Source organism: Equus asinus, chromosome 3, assembly GCF_041296235.1.
Source record: "Equus asinus isolate D_3611 breed Donkey chromosome 3, EquAss-T2T_v2, whole genome shotgun sequence".
Taxonomy (NCBI): domain Eukaryota; kingdom Metazoa; phylum Chordata; class Mammalia; order Perissodactyla; family Equidae; genus Equus; species Equus asinus.
Window position 1 is genome coordinate 21251096 of NC_091792.1, and position 14390 is coordinate 21265485.

A 14390-nucleotide genomic window follows, 5' to 3' on the forward strand; every position below is an offset into this window, starting at 1 on the left:
CCATTCTCTACAGGGAGCCTGGATCCAACTCCTAACCTCCACTATGTGGTCAAAAGGGAGCTCAGATGTTAGTGTTCTCAAAGTATGGTGACGTACAAATATATCATCCACAACACAGGGAATTCCAAACAACTGAGTTTATGGGTTAGTTTTATATCAACTTCAGAATTGGGAGAAAGCTACAGACGATGATTCTTCGCCACTGACTTATTGGTTAGGCTGAGCGTATGATAAGAAACAAGAAAGTCCGGTGAAGTCAGCTATAGAGTGGACTTCAGTTAGAAAGAAATATCTGGATGGGAACCCTGTTGAAGATCACAATCAAGGCTTGGGATATAACAGACAAATGGTATTGTATGTTTCTTCCAAGAAACACTATGTTAGATTAACAATGCATCATATTACTCATTTTCTCCTAAGATATACCTTCATTGTCTCAGGCTAAGATTCAAGAACATTTCCTTCTTTTTGAAAGTTCATTCTCAGCACTTCCAAGATAAGATGTGCTATCCTATGTGTTCAAGGTTAAGTGCTAAATGTGTGTGTGTGTGCATGTGTGTTAGTCACAAACCTTTCAGGTACATGTGACAAAAAGGCTTTCATACTAAAGGGACCAAAAGGAGAATCTATCGTCTCATATAATTGGTGGCTGGGGAAGTTGTCCAAGCAGTCAACCTTACTTGGGCACCACTGGGTTTGGGGTTTCAAACAGTGTTATGAGGCTTCTCCTCTCACTTTCCTCAGAGGAAAGAATCAGAACTGATTATTTCTGATGCTTTCCTCTGAGTTGGCTTCATTCTCAGGCAGTCTCCACTCATGCTGTGGCAAAGATATCTGGCCAGTGCCAGCTCTAGGCTTCCCTTATCCCTGAATCAACTCTCCTAGGGAAAAGAGAGAAAAGCTTTTCCCAACTGTTGAAGCAGAAGTCCAGGGAAGGACACTGGTACTTCGGCATGTTGGTGATGAAAGGATTTACTTCAGGGAAACACTGTTCAGTTAGCCAGTGAAAGGTGAAAGAAAATTGTAATGGGAATCCAGTAATTCTACGTTGCTTAGAAGATAAAGGGTATGCAGGTGAAGGTAAATATTTGAAATTGGAATTTTGGACTAATATAGGAGGACATGTCTTTATCAGAGTTTAATATGAGCAAACAAAGAGCATATCCAATCTTTTCAGCAGAGCATTGCTCTGTATATTTAGTGGAAGGTTCTTGTTCCAGTAAATTTTGCATATAATCAAACCTTGTTTATTTCTCCTGAAGTTAATTGAAACAGAAACATACATCATCATTACGACACCTATAGAAAATTATTTCTGTAATGCACATTATTGATTAAATTTTATAAATCTGCTTTTACGCTTTAAACTTGAATACAAAGATGATTCTGACAACAATGGAAATAAAATCCTTTTAAAGCAATCTCATGTGGTCACACATATTATTTAGTTGTAATGGGAGTCTGTTAATATATTGATATATTTCTATAAATTGCTTCTCAGTTCACAGGATCAAAACAAAATAGAAGGGAAATATAGTTCCCAAGTAGTTAATTAGCATATAAAAATTGAATTTGAGAACAGAAGGAGAGAGAGAGATGTGCTATTTTCTTACCTTTTCAATTCCTTTGGGCTCTGCAAACTGGAATGTTACACTCATAACTAGATTAACTTTAATTCATGCGTCTTTGATTGGGTATTTTTCTGTACAATAACTAATAAAAGAATTATTTTACACATATACACATGCTTCTATGATGGCATACTTTTAAAACACATATGTGTGTGCACACACACACATTTCCCGTGCCTGTGTTGAAAGTCATCACAAAGTCACAGCCCAGGAGAGCTGGTGTAGCAGCCCCGTGGTATCCTTTTGGCCTGTGACGTTAGAGGACCGTGCTGCACATGCTCTCAGCTAATAGCACTCTTCTGGACACTGAGAAGAGAGTATTCTCGGATACACTATTTTTCTATGGCAGCTCTCTGCCATTTATTTTGTTCTCTGAAAAACGTCCCTAACCCAAAATAACACTACATAAAGAAATAAAATAAAATGTGGATTTGACAGTGCAAATCTGTCCAAAGGTGCAAAGGAAAAGTTTGACCGAGGTTTAAGGTGACTAGAAAGAGATAATATAGTCTACGGAGAACGAGATGCTGTGTCAATCAGTGTTTGAGGCAATCAATTAGCAATACAAAGGGAATCAGAAGCATCAATATAGATTGGTGAATAAAATAACAAGTATTTGCATGGTAGATGGAAGAAATGCCAGAGATGTGTTGTGATTTTAAGATATTTGAAGAGAATAAAAACAATTTCTAGTATTTCAGAGATACCAACACAAGAAAACCAACGATGCCATGGCATGCAATCAAGTATTCCCAGGAAAGCATCTTCCTACTGATGAACCCACACCAGATTGTTCTTAGTTATTTAGGTGGAATTGCTCTGAGTCTTCAGAGTTTCATGAGTTAAAAAATAAGGAAAATTGAGGAATGATTATTTCTATATGTGAGGATAGAAAACCGCAATCTAGAATACCTTTTCTTGCTTATACACAAACAAAAAATGACTTCTTAATGATAATGATTTGCATTATTAGTGTATGATATAAAACACAGGCAATGCCTTATTCCATTACTAAGTATATAAATTATTTTTTGTGAACCACTTGATCTTTTCAAAACATTAAAGCAGAATTCTTTTTACAGAAGTGTTATTTGTGAATACCTTGTTAAAATGACCACTTACTTCATTTTTCTTTAATATATTCTTTACAGAAGCTTTACTGGTGGCAAAATAAACCTATAAATGACCTTTTTTACAATAGTATTAATTACAGTCACACTTCATCTTGGTTTAATGCAGCTATAGAAATTCTTTTCGGTGGCAGCAAAAGAAGAAAGAAATGAAACCGAGGGTTCTGTGGTGTGCTGTTCCTTTCCTCCTTTCAAATTTTATGAAAAGGAAGTATCACTTCAATTATAACTTCATTATTTATCCTTAATGAAACACAACTGTAATTTCTAATTATTATTAATCTTAATAATTAATGAAATTGTATTGGAAGAGTTTCTATAGTATGTATAGACTGCTCTCAAACTGTCCAATATAATTACTAATAAAAAAGAGCCACAACGAAATGGTACTTCACAAGGTTTTTGAGTTAACATTCACACGAGGGGGATGCTTTGGATCACTGGCATTAACAAATGATGACCTGAGATCAAAGACAGAAGCCCAAGGGAACTCTAGGTTTTAAGGTAGCATAATAAGTCTGAAATGTCAAGTGAAATCTTCCAAAATGAAATTTAAACTACAATACTGGCCTATCAAAACTGTCAAACTAGCTATCCAAGTGATACATATAAGATTGATGATTTCAAAAGCTCTGGGAAAGTGAAATAGTTCTAGACAAATGGCCAAAAGCAAATTTTTAAGTCCAATTACGAAAAATTAAGCTCAAGGCTGCTAGCTACTGTGGCTTGCCTCGTGCCGTGCCAATAACGCACAAAGTAACCGACTTTACCAGAAGACAAAGGACGAAACAAAAGATTAGCGAACAAAATTCTGTACTACTTCTAAACAGCAATTTTAATCAAGAAACTATAATTCTCCTGTTATCTTCCACATGCCTACTTCTAAAGCTCTAAATCTTGGCGTCTAGAGTAGAACACACCGCTGCTGAAAGTGTGAAAGCACAAAGGTGTGGATTTGGCATCCAGCAGAGAATGACAAGTCGTGAGAGCGCACAAAGCTGCGCTGATGGCAAATCCCTGATTATGTAAAATTAATTAGTATTATTCTGATCAGAACAATTCTTTCTCTGTAACAGTTTGTTGGAATTAATAATAATAAGGCTTTAAAAAAATTTTTAACGTATGTCTCCAACTCTACTGCAAACATTAAAAATAGAGCTGTGAAATCTTTGTGAAACCTGTGAGCTGAGCATTCCCTGCTTCATTTCTGAGGGAGGGAAGAGAAGGCAAAAGACAAGCTTCTGGAGAATATTTAATTAAAGACAGAAAGAACATTAAAATAGAAAAATTAGCTCAGTGAAAAATCTCTTTTCATTTCCACTAAATCAGAAACAATTTAAATACTGAAATGGAAACTGGAAGAAAAGAGAGAAAAAAATAAAACTTCCTTAATTGGTCTGGACTTTTCCATTGTGCTTCCGGAATTCTGCCTCTGGTACTCTATTGAGCCTACTTGTTTCAATTATTCATTTATTTGTTCTTTCATTCATTTATTGATTGATGCATCCTTTCATTCATCATCCAGTCATGCATTCATTTATTTGACATTTTCTATTTGTTAGGCACTAGACATTGAACATGTAAAAGTGTATGTAGCACTGTGTGTGCCTCTAAAGAACTTAAAGAGACAAACACGTTAGCATGTATAATAAAATGTGGTACAATTTAGTATGTCAAAGAGGGGAACAGAAGTATTACAATCTACCTGTGCTTGTGTGGCAGATATGGTCAAATAAGCTTTCAAAGAAGGGATGTTGCTTGAACTACTTCTTATGCTAGTTTGAAATTTACCAGAGAATCTACAAAATCTATACTTAAACAGGAAGAATATTTCGAGGAACATTGACATTTGCAGATAATTAGAAATGACAAATTCGAGGCTTATTTTCTATGATGTTTAACATAAATGCATATTTCAAGCAATAGGTAGTTGGATTTATACGTAATGAACAAGTAGAATGAGCAAATGGAATAACAATTCTTAGGGATTAAGTGATTATATTTAAAATTATGTCAGTCTTGACCACAAGGCCAACAACATGAGTGTGGTAGGTTACAAAAAGGGCATCAAACTTCCCTCCATAGTTATTTAATAATTACTAAGCAGAATGTGTTAAATGATAGGGTCATAGTCTCTGACTTATTAATACAACTGGGATAGGTTTATTTCTTCTAAGTATGCTCAGCATACTCACATGGGGCCAAAACACTGAGTGGAAATCCCGAGAAGAGGGCTTTCTGCCAGAGGAGATTCTGGAAGTTAATGATGACCTATGAAATGTCACTACGTGGTATTAATGGGATGGCACAAAATTGAATTCATAGGAGAAATTCTTCTGCTAAAGACAGAAAAAGTATGCAAAATTCTAAGGTACTGGGAAATGTTAAATTAGATTCTTAACCATTATTCTTCAGATTTGATATGGAGAAGGATCTTAAAAGCTTAAAACACTTTATTTTTCTGGTTCATTGAGAACTTTCACTTTTTATTTTATTATAATTCTTTTCTGCTACCCAGTAGAAGCTTAATTTAACCAATGGATTCCTTTTAAAGCTGAAGTAGTATTTTATCAACATATTATTTGGTCTTCATTTAAAACAGAAGCAAAAATATGTATGAGTGCGTTTATCAAAGATGCATTTCACATTTGTATCTCTTGCTCTACAAATACACACTTCCCATAGCACTTTTCAATTTTCACTAGCAGGAAACAGATTGGATTTGATTAGTGTGACAGGAAAATACTTAGATTTTTAGGAAAAAAATTTGGTTGAATATTATCTTAGTTGGATTTCCCCCAAAGCAGAGACTTTTTCATTTGCAAACATCATCCCAGGAAGCAGAAGTGAAGAATAGAGGGGGCGTGAAGCTAGGAAGGAGGAAAAGCCAAAGAAAGATGGGTTATCAAGTTGTCTCCTTTAATAGGGTCCCTTGGCACCTTGTTGACATGCCTTATGGAATGTGTCTCAGAAGTTCCCACTCAGGAAAAGAAAAGTAGATATGCTTATTTATTGGTCCTCATCATTCATTTCTCACTGGTAGTGCATTTCTGGGTCGGGCACAAGTGTGAGTGCAAAGTGGGTTCCTGTGGTCATCACACACTGTGGTTCAGAGAAGCCAAAGGGGGAAGAGTGAAGAAGATAGTGCAGACTTGAGTCAAGGCTGGTGGCACCTGGACAGAATAGTTGACCCTGTGCAGGACTGGTGATGACAACAGTAGGTGGAATAAGAAAGCCAAGAGGTTTTGAATCGGTATACAAGAGGTGCCTAATACAAATCTTGTGTGCTCTTTAACATGGAAGGAATATTGTGTACAAATGCTAAATGGGCAAACATAAATGCTACAAAACAGATTTTGTAGTGCAATACAGCAGATAAATTTGGCAGAGCTCCAAACTCTGATGGTGTCCTCTCATTTTCAATAAATTCCAATGATCACTTCCTCCTTGCCTTGTTCTTAAGGAGGAAACCCAAATTCTTTTATCTATACCAGCATTTCTCAAGCATTTGGTCTAGGGACCACTTTCTACTTTTAAAAATCATCAAAGATCCCAAAGTGCTTTTGTTACTATAGGCTATATATACTCCAATTTAACATATTTAGAAATTAAAAAAGAAATTATACAATAGATTTAATACATTGAAAAATAAAAACAGTAAACATATTGCAAGTTCACAATGACAATATGTAGAACTTATTTCTTAAGGCAAAAAAAATAATGAGAAGAGTCTCATTGTTCTATAGTCTCTTTACAGATTTCTTTAATGTCTGGATTTGTAAAAGACAGTTGGTTTCTCAGATCTGCACTCAATCAGTTGAGGCGTCACATGTTATGTATCCTCTAGAAAATGCCACTGTACACTTGAAAGAATGAAAGTGAAGAAGGCAAATGCCATCTTAATATTATTATGTAAATTGTTTTGTCTTTGCAGATTCCCTGGAATAATCTTGGTCACTCCTGGCTGATCTATACATATACATACAGCCAAATCAATCTAATTTGATTTTTGGCCATTTCATGGTAAGTCTTACGGTCCTGCTACAGTGAACATCACCATTGCCCAGACACGGTCTCTAGACTCCCTGCGGCCAAGTTTTCCAGTCACCTTTCTCACCCTGCATCTTCCTCCACACTGTTGGTGCTTGTCTAAATCCTTTCAATTTACTTTAGGAAACTTTCCTCAATGCTTCTACTTAGCAAGCATCATTTTTTTCTTGCATTGTATTTATTTGTGTTTTGCTCCTTTATTACTTTACTTTAAAGTCTCCATATCTTCTAACTAATGTTTGTGCATTGTAGGTTGGTCAATAAATATCTGTTGAAAATATATGACAGTTTTTTTCTTGCTGAGGAAGATTTGCCCTGAGCTAATATCTGCACCAGTCTTCCTCTATTTTGTATGTGGCTGGCCTTAAACACTAGGCCACGGGACCGGCTCCCTGGTATGAGTTTTTACTGTGTCATTTGCCTGTCTTATAGTTTACAGCATATGGACCAACAAACTTTACCATTTTCTCATCTACGAATTTATTACTGATGAATTTATTGTTATAGATTGAGGCTTCAGAAGAGATGATGTGCATGTGAGTAAATATATTGGGCCTGGCAAATGTTGTAGCTGGATTGCACGTCTATTTGTCCTTAAGCCTATCCAGTTAATTGTTTTATACCTCTTAGACCAGATGAATTTCTTTGACAGAGGTATGTGAGGACTGGAGATGGTAGCCTACTGAAGGCAGAGGCAATACTTGTAATTTGTAATTAGTAACTAAGTCTCTTTTGCCAGTTGTCATGGAAAGCTGATTTGGGTTTTTACAGGAGACTCAAATGCTATTGAACAAGTGAATGAAAGGAAGTAGTTTGTACACTGTGCTCCTGCTCATGCACAGTCTGGCGAAGACGCTGATGGACTCTGTCAGGTAATAGGTAATTGGTTGGCATAGACTGGGGGCTACCTGGGAGCATAGATTTCCATGTTTTCCTTACTCTTTGAATAACTGAAGGTGTCTGAATTTAAAAGGAAGACCACTCTATTGCCTCATAACTCACAGATTGCCTAATCATGACCATCTAAGTGCTTATCTCTGTAAGAATAATTATTTTCTTCCTTCTCATGCACAAGTTCCCAGAACTTTAGATATAGTCATAGTAAGAAAGATAGGCAAATGCACTTGTATATATCTCCCTGTCTGCCCAAGAAAGGCCAGTGCTAAAATCGAAAATGCCCTTTAATCAAGAACTAGGCTGGGGGCTGTCCCCATGGCGAAGTGGTTAAATTCGCTTGCTCCACTTTGGTGGTCTGGGGTTCACTGATTTGGATCCTGGTGGGGACCTACAAACTGCTCATCAAGCCAGGTTGTGGCAGCATCCCACATAGAAGAACTAGAATGACCTACAACTAGGATACAGCTATGTCCTGGGACTTTGGGGAGAAAAAAATTGAAGAAGATTGGCAACAGATGTTAGCTCAGGGCCAATCTCCCTCACCAAAAAAAAAAAAAAAAAGAAGGCAGCAATTTATTAAAAAAAAAAAAAAAAGAACTAGGCAAACTGAAAAGTGTGGCATATGTAAATGCAATGAGTTTGGAAGTGCCCGTATTTTCCGCAAGTAATTCTTACCTCCTGTACACAAATCCTCCTTACATTCACTTTACAGAGAAGGTACACTTGAGGTTAATTTCAAAGCTGTAATGTACAGCAAAGGACTATATCCTTAAAATAACTGGATTAGTTAGAGTAAATAACAATTCAATAGAATAGGAACTTTTAAATTTCATTTAAATACCAGATTAAAAGATGTAAATTCATCTTTAGAGAAATGCCTTATGACTTCAACTACGCACAGAGAGTGGCGGGTAAGAAAAGATTCCTCAATGTTGTTTCGGTTAATATGTGTGTTTGTGTAGTTGTAAGCACAGGATGCTATCACTGAGGCATTTGCATCCTCTCAGGTCGTTTTATGAAATTTCTTCTCTCAAAATATTGATAGACTCACCATTGTAAATACCTCTGATGCAAATATTACAGGAAAGTAGGACTTTTTTGTGGCTAGGTATATCAGCTGAGAGAAATATAAGTACTGTTTCATAATTGTCTCTGATTTTCAATAGATTAATAAATTATTCTTTGTCCTACTCTGTGACTACCACTGTTTTGATTTTTAGCATATTCCCTCTAGTTTGCCATCTCCCACAATTCGAGTATCTTAATAAAACCTTTGCTCCATTTATCTACCACTTTTCACTGTCTCTCATCTTCGTTGTACTCTTTCCTCCTAACCCAGCTTTACTCCCATGGTCACCACGATAGTTACTCCTCCGCATATTTCATCAATTCCCCCGTCCCTTTCTTACTTAGTCTTACTCTCCTGGCTAAGCCACAGCCCTGGTTGAATCCAACTCTTTACTTTCTCTGTGCTTGTCCTTGCACAACAGGGACACACAAATGCCTCAATTTAAATTATTAGTAATTTACCTCAAGAGGCCTTTAAATCTTTGCAGTAATCGCTCTGTATTTCTCAAGTCACTTCCCCTTCCTACTGTCCTAAATAACTATTTCACATCTTCTCTCCCCTAATTCTTCTAAAAATGTCTCCACCATCCTTACTCTCAGATTTTACCTTGTAATTCACTGAGAGAAGGGAAGCTGTCAGGAGAGAAATTCCACAAGATAGCCACACACCTACCATATCTGTGTCCCTATTCTCTACCTTTCTCTTGATACTATAGATGAACTGTCTGTGCTCCTAGCTAACACCAAGTACTACTCTTGTGCACTAAATATCAGTCTTTCTTGTCCAATTATAATTCTCCCCTCTCTTATCCCATCCTCAAATTTCATTCTCTATCGGATCACTTCTATTAGCATACAATCATGCTATTGTTTCTCCTATTTGAAAAGAATCCTTGCTTGATGACACTTTTATCACCAAGTAGTACCCTATTTATCTCCTACAACTGACAGTAAAGCTCCTCAAGGGTTTCCTAATCGCTCCTCTTCCACTCTCTCTTAGACCCTCCAATCTTCTTTTCCCACTTGACTCTACTGAAAGAACTTAAGGTCAGCGGTAACCTCTGTATTGCTAAAACCAGTGGCCAGTTGTTACTCGTCATCTGATTTTATTCTTAAACAGCATTTGCCCTAGTTAATCCTTCTCTCCTCCTTGAAACACTTGGCCTTCCTTTCTCTTGATTCTTCTCCTATTTCGCTGACTCTTGGTTTTCAGTCTTCTTTGCTAGATCTTGAGCACACTGTCCATTCTCTTTTCTCTTCTACCTGTATTTGTTCCCTTGGTGATTTCATCCTGTCCTAGGATTTTAAACCCCATCTCTGCATACAGCTCCTGAAAGGGAACTGCACAGTATTACTTGTTGGTGGTTAGGAATTCATAGCATTAAGACAGATGTAGCATGATTGCTTTTGACTCCCTTGCTCCTACATATGTATATATAGTTCAGATTCATCGTTGTTAATGCACTATTGTTTTTTTTCTCTTTCAACTCTGGGACACTGGTGATTCTCTTTTTGATTTTTCCCTGGAAATCTGACCAAAGGTTGGGAAGAGGTAGTGGTGGGAAAGAACAGAGTGAGCAAAAGAGAGAGAAAGGAGAGGAGCCTCTCGATCAAGCTTAGGAACTGAACAATTGCCCTGGTGAAAAAAGAGAGATGTTTGACGTATTTTTTGACCAACGGTTTCATATAGTCACAGTTACTAGGGAGAAACACATCCACAGAAGATTCTAAAAGGATACAAAAGAATATAAAGTTATGAAATTTCAACATTACTAAGCATATTCATACAGACAGATTTGCTAAACACCAATGAGACAGAGATCATTTAACTAGGATAAACTTCTCATATCTTTAATTTATTTATATATTACAAATACAGTAACTATAGTAAAAATATATGGTATTTTACGTTCTTATGGAGAAAAGATATTAGTTTAAGTATTCATATTTTCCATAGCTGGCATTGTAGCCTGTGGACTCTTCTATCACAATTCTGATGGTTTTAATCCCTTTTTGAGGGGAAAGGATTTACTTTAAGACTTAGTTAGGAAACGGACTCATCCTCTAGGCTGCTCTCCTTCCCTGCTTTGCTCTGCTTATGATGACAAGTTGAATCACTCTGGCCTCCTTCCCTAGCCTCCTGTCATTGGCAGCCATTCATGCCACATCTTCTGGGCTTCTCCTGCCGTCTTCACCAGCCCAGATACTTCCTCAACACTGCTGTTCCAGCATCAGTGCTGATTCCAGTACTGCAGGCTTCGTGGACTCTTGACTGCCTCCGTCAATGGTGCCACTCATGCTGTCATTGTCATTGGATTCTTTCAGGTGTCCACCAAATTCCCATGAGCTGAGAAAGAAGGGATCCCCATGACAGACCTTTTCTATTCTCCTCACCATTTCTCTTCTATGAGTGAGAAAGGGCTGACATTGGTAAATAAGTGATTTGCCCCAAACAAGTCCTTGGCTGCCATTCTCAAAATTTTCAGCCTAGAAGAAAGGGCATAAAGTAGATCACCCTACAAAGACTCAAAACTATTCTTTAGTCACTCTTCAAATACTGGAGATTTTGTCTAAACTCCTCTTACTGCTGAGATAAAGTCTTTCCTCTAATTCCTTTTTCTTCTATAATTATCCTGGGTTTATAACCCCAGTTTCTCTTGGCACATAGCCATTACTTGGATTTATTCCTTCAGGTGTCCCAATGTCCAGAGCATATCAGGACATCAAGTTTATTTAATACAAGTAGTAAAATACCTGTCCAGTCTGGGTAGATAAAAAAAAAAGGAGGCCGGCGTGGTCGCGCAGCGGTTAAGTGTGCAGGTTCTGCTTCTCGGCAGCCCAGGGTTCGCTGGTTTGGGTCCTGGGTATGGCATGGCACTGCTTGGTAAGCGATGCTGTGGCAGGCGTCCCACATATAAAGTAGAGGAAGATGGGCATGGATATTAGCTCAGGGCCAGTCTTCCTCAGCAGAAAGAGGAGGATTGGCAGCAGTTAGCTCAGGGCTAATCTTCCTCAAAAAAAAAAAAAGCATATTGAGTTTGGGTTCAAAGAAATGTGATTATATTCCACATGTACTTTTTACTGGCTGCATATAGTTGAGCAATTTTTAAAGCCTCTATGATATCCCAATTTAGTATCTGCAAAATATGCCCAAAAGTGTATATTCAGGCCAATCGTATAAGAATGTTGTAAGGATTGCAAAAAATTTATATAGCTAGCACTTGGCAATCATTGTAATTATTTATTTTGAAACCAAGTGAAGTGACCTGATAATAAAGAAAGTGAAATCAATAATTTTTACTAAATCATTGTTATGTCTTTTAAAATTAGATATTTGCCTTTACTCAGACTTGATTCTCAGTCTTTTCCAGTAAGCCTGATTTTATCCAACTTTATCTTGACAGATGTTTGATTTGATTTCTTCTTCCTCTGTTTCAGTGTAGCAAAATATGCTTTTTGTGTTACTAATAAAAATCTGGACTAGGGGCATAATATTTGAAACTTTACCCTAAAACTTGTTAGCCTTTTATTTTCTCATGCAGGAAAACTTCTCATATTTTAAATATGATATTACTTACTTTTTGTAACTCATTTTGTGTCTCTAAAAGTAATGCACATTATTGGAGAATTTAAAAAGTTGGATAAATGCACAAAAAAGAAAATAAAAACCATCCACAAACCAACTAAACAGAAGCAATCAATTAAGAATTTGACATATAGACATCTGGAAAAAATGTATATATTTAATCAAAATGTGAACCTACCATACATACTATTTTGTACTCACCCCTTTCTTTCAAACTAGTTAATAAAGGGTGATACATCAAGTTAGGAAAAATTTTCCACAGCATCATTTTAGTGAATACATGATATTCATAAAATGGATGTATGGTAATTTATTTAACCATGCTCTTATATTGCAGGATTGGCTATTTTCCACTTTTGTCATAATAAACAATGCTACAATGAACATTATACACATAAATCTTTGTGCACATACTTAATCATTTCTTTAGGATAAATTACTAGAAACAAAATTGCTGCATCAAAGCATATGCATATTTTATTCATTTATTGTAACCCAGTTTTTATCAAAAAGTAATAAATGCACTCTGGAAAAAGTCAGTAACTGAAACATAAAAAAAATGAAGAATAAAAGTGTGCTCTCACCTAGTAGCACACTTCAGTCATAAGTACTATTAACACAGTCAATAATTCCTTATTGATATTCAAGCATATTTAAATAAACACATTTATCCTTGTTAATACATAAAGCTCATAATACAAATTCTCTCTTTTTATAAAGAAAAATTTAAAGTATGCTTTTTCTTTTATTGATGAGGAAGATCGGCCCTGAGCTAACATCTGTTGACAATCTTCCTTTTTTTTTTTCTTTCCAAAGCCCCAGTACATAGTTGTATATCCTAGTTGTGGGTCATTCTAGTTCTTCTATGTGTCATGCCACTACAGCATGGCCAGATGAGTGGTGAATAGGACCACACCCAGGATCCAAACCAGTGAAGCCCAGGCCACTGAAGCAGAGTGTGCAAACTTAACCACTTGGCCATAGGGCCCACCTGCAATATTCTCTTTCATATCCTTATTTTTTCCCTTAATGTATTAAAGAAATATTTACTTAGTTTTGCCTCTTCTTTTTGCCTATGGCACAGAACTTCATAACATGGACATATAATATTTTATTTGACCAATCCTCTCTTGATAAAAATCTAGGTTATTATTTTTGCTTTTATAACCAATGTTGTAATAGATGTCCAGGTACAATTGTCTCTGTAAAATTTTATTTTTCCTTTTTCTCCTCAAAGCCCCCGGTACATAGTTGTATATTTTTAGTTGTAGGTCCTAGCTGTGGCATGTGGGATGCCACCTCAGCATGGCCTGATGAGCAGTGCCGTGTCCGTGCCCAGGATCCAAACCAGGAGAACCCTGGGCTGCCGCAGTGGAGCACGCGAACCTAACCACTTGGCCATGGGGCCGGCCCCTGTCTTTGTAGAGTTTTGAAAATATGTTTATAGAAAGGATTTATAAAAGCAAAATTGATGAGTAAAATAATGTGTATAGTTTAAAATTTGGTAGTGTACATAAGTACATTTTGGAGTTTTAGTATTCAAATCAGTACTGCCGTTTTCTTGAAGTAGTTCTCAGATATGATGTAAATAAAACAATACTTTTTGAAGTAAAAAATTATCTTCCAAAATATTGCACAGTTTTAGTGTTCTTTTCATGTAATTAACACATTGCCATTTTGAGACTTCAAAGAAATAATTCTAAAATTTAATAGTATATGGATATCTTCACTTTCAATTAAAAATGTTAAAAAATGCTATTCTTTTCCAGGGGTCATTGGATTTACAAATTGTGCTGTGTTATTTAATGACCTAATGCTAGAGTGTCACACTCTTTTACCCACTACCATGTTCTGTTTACATTTATGTTATATAAACTACTGTGGAGCTCAAGAGACAGTATATGGTTAATCTTGTTCTTCCCTTTAACAAATATTTAATGAGTGTCTCCTCTATGCAAAGCCCCATTCTAGTTGCTGGGAATGTAACAATGGATAAAACAAACAAAAGTATCTACCCTTATGGTATTT

General features: G+C 36.4%; 1 long non-coding RNA gene across 2 annotated transcripts in view; it reads left to right on the plus strand.

Annotated features, from left to right (window-relative positions):
• LOC123284228 (uncharacterized) overlaps positions 1–14390 on the plus strand; it is a 107153-nt gene that overhangs the window by 71451 nt on the left and 21312 nt on the right. For both annotated transcript variants that reach the window (XR_011502433.1, XR_011502434.1), the window contains exon 3: positions 6696–6784. This is a non-coding gene — a long non-coding RNA (uncharacterized lncRNA). The remainder of the gene's footprint in view (positions 1–6695; positions 6785–14390) is intronic.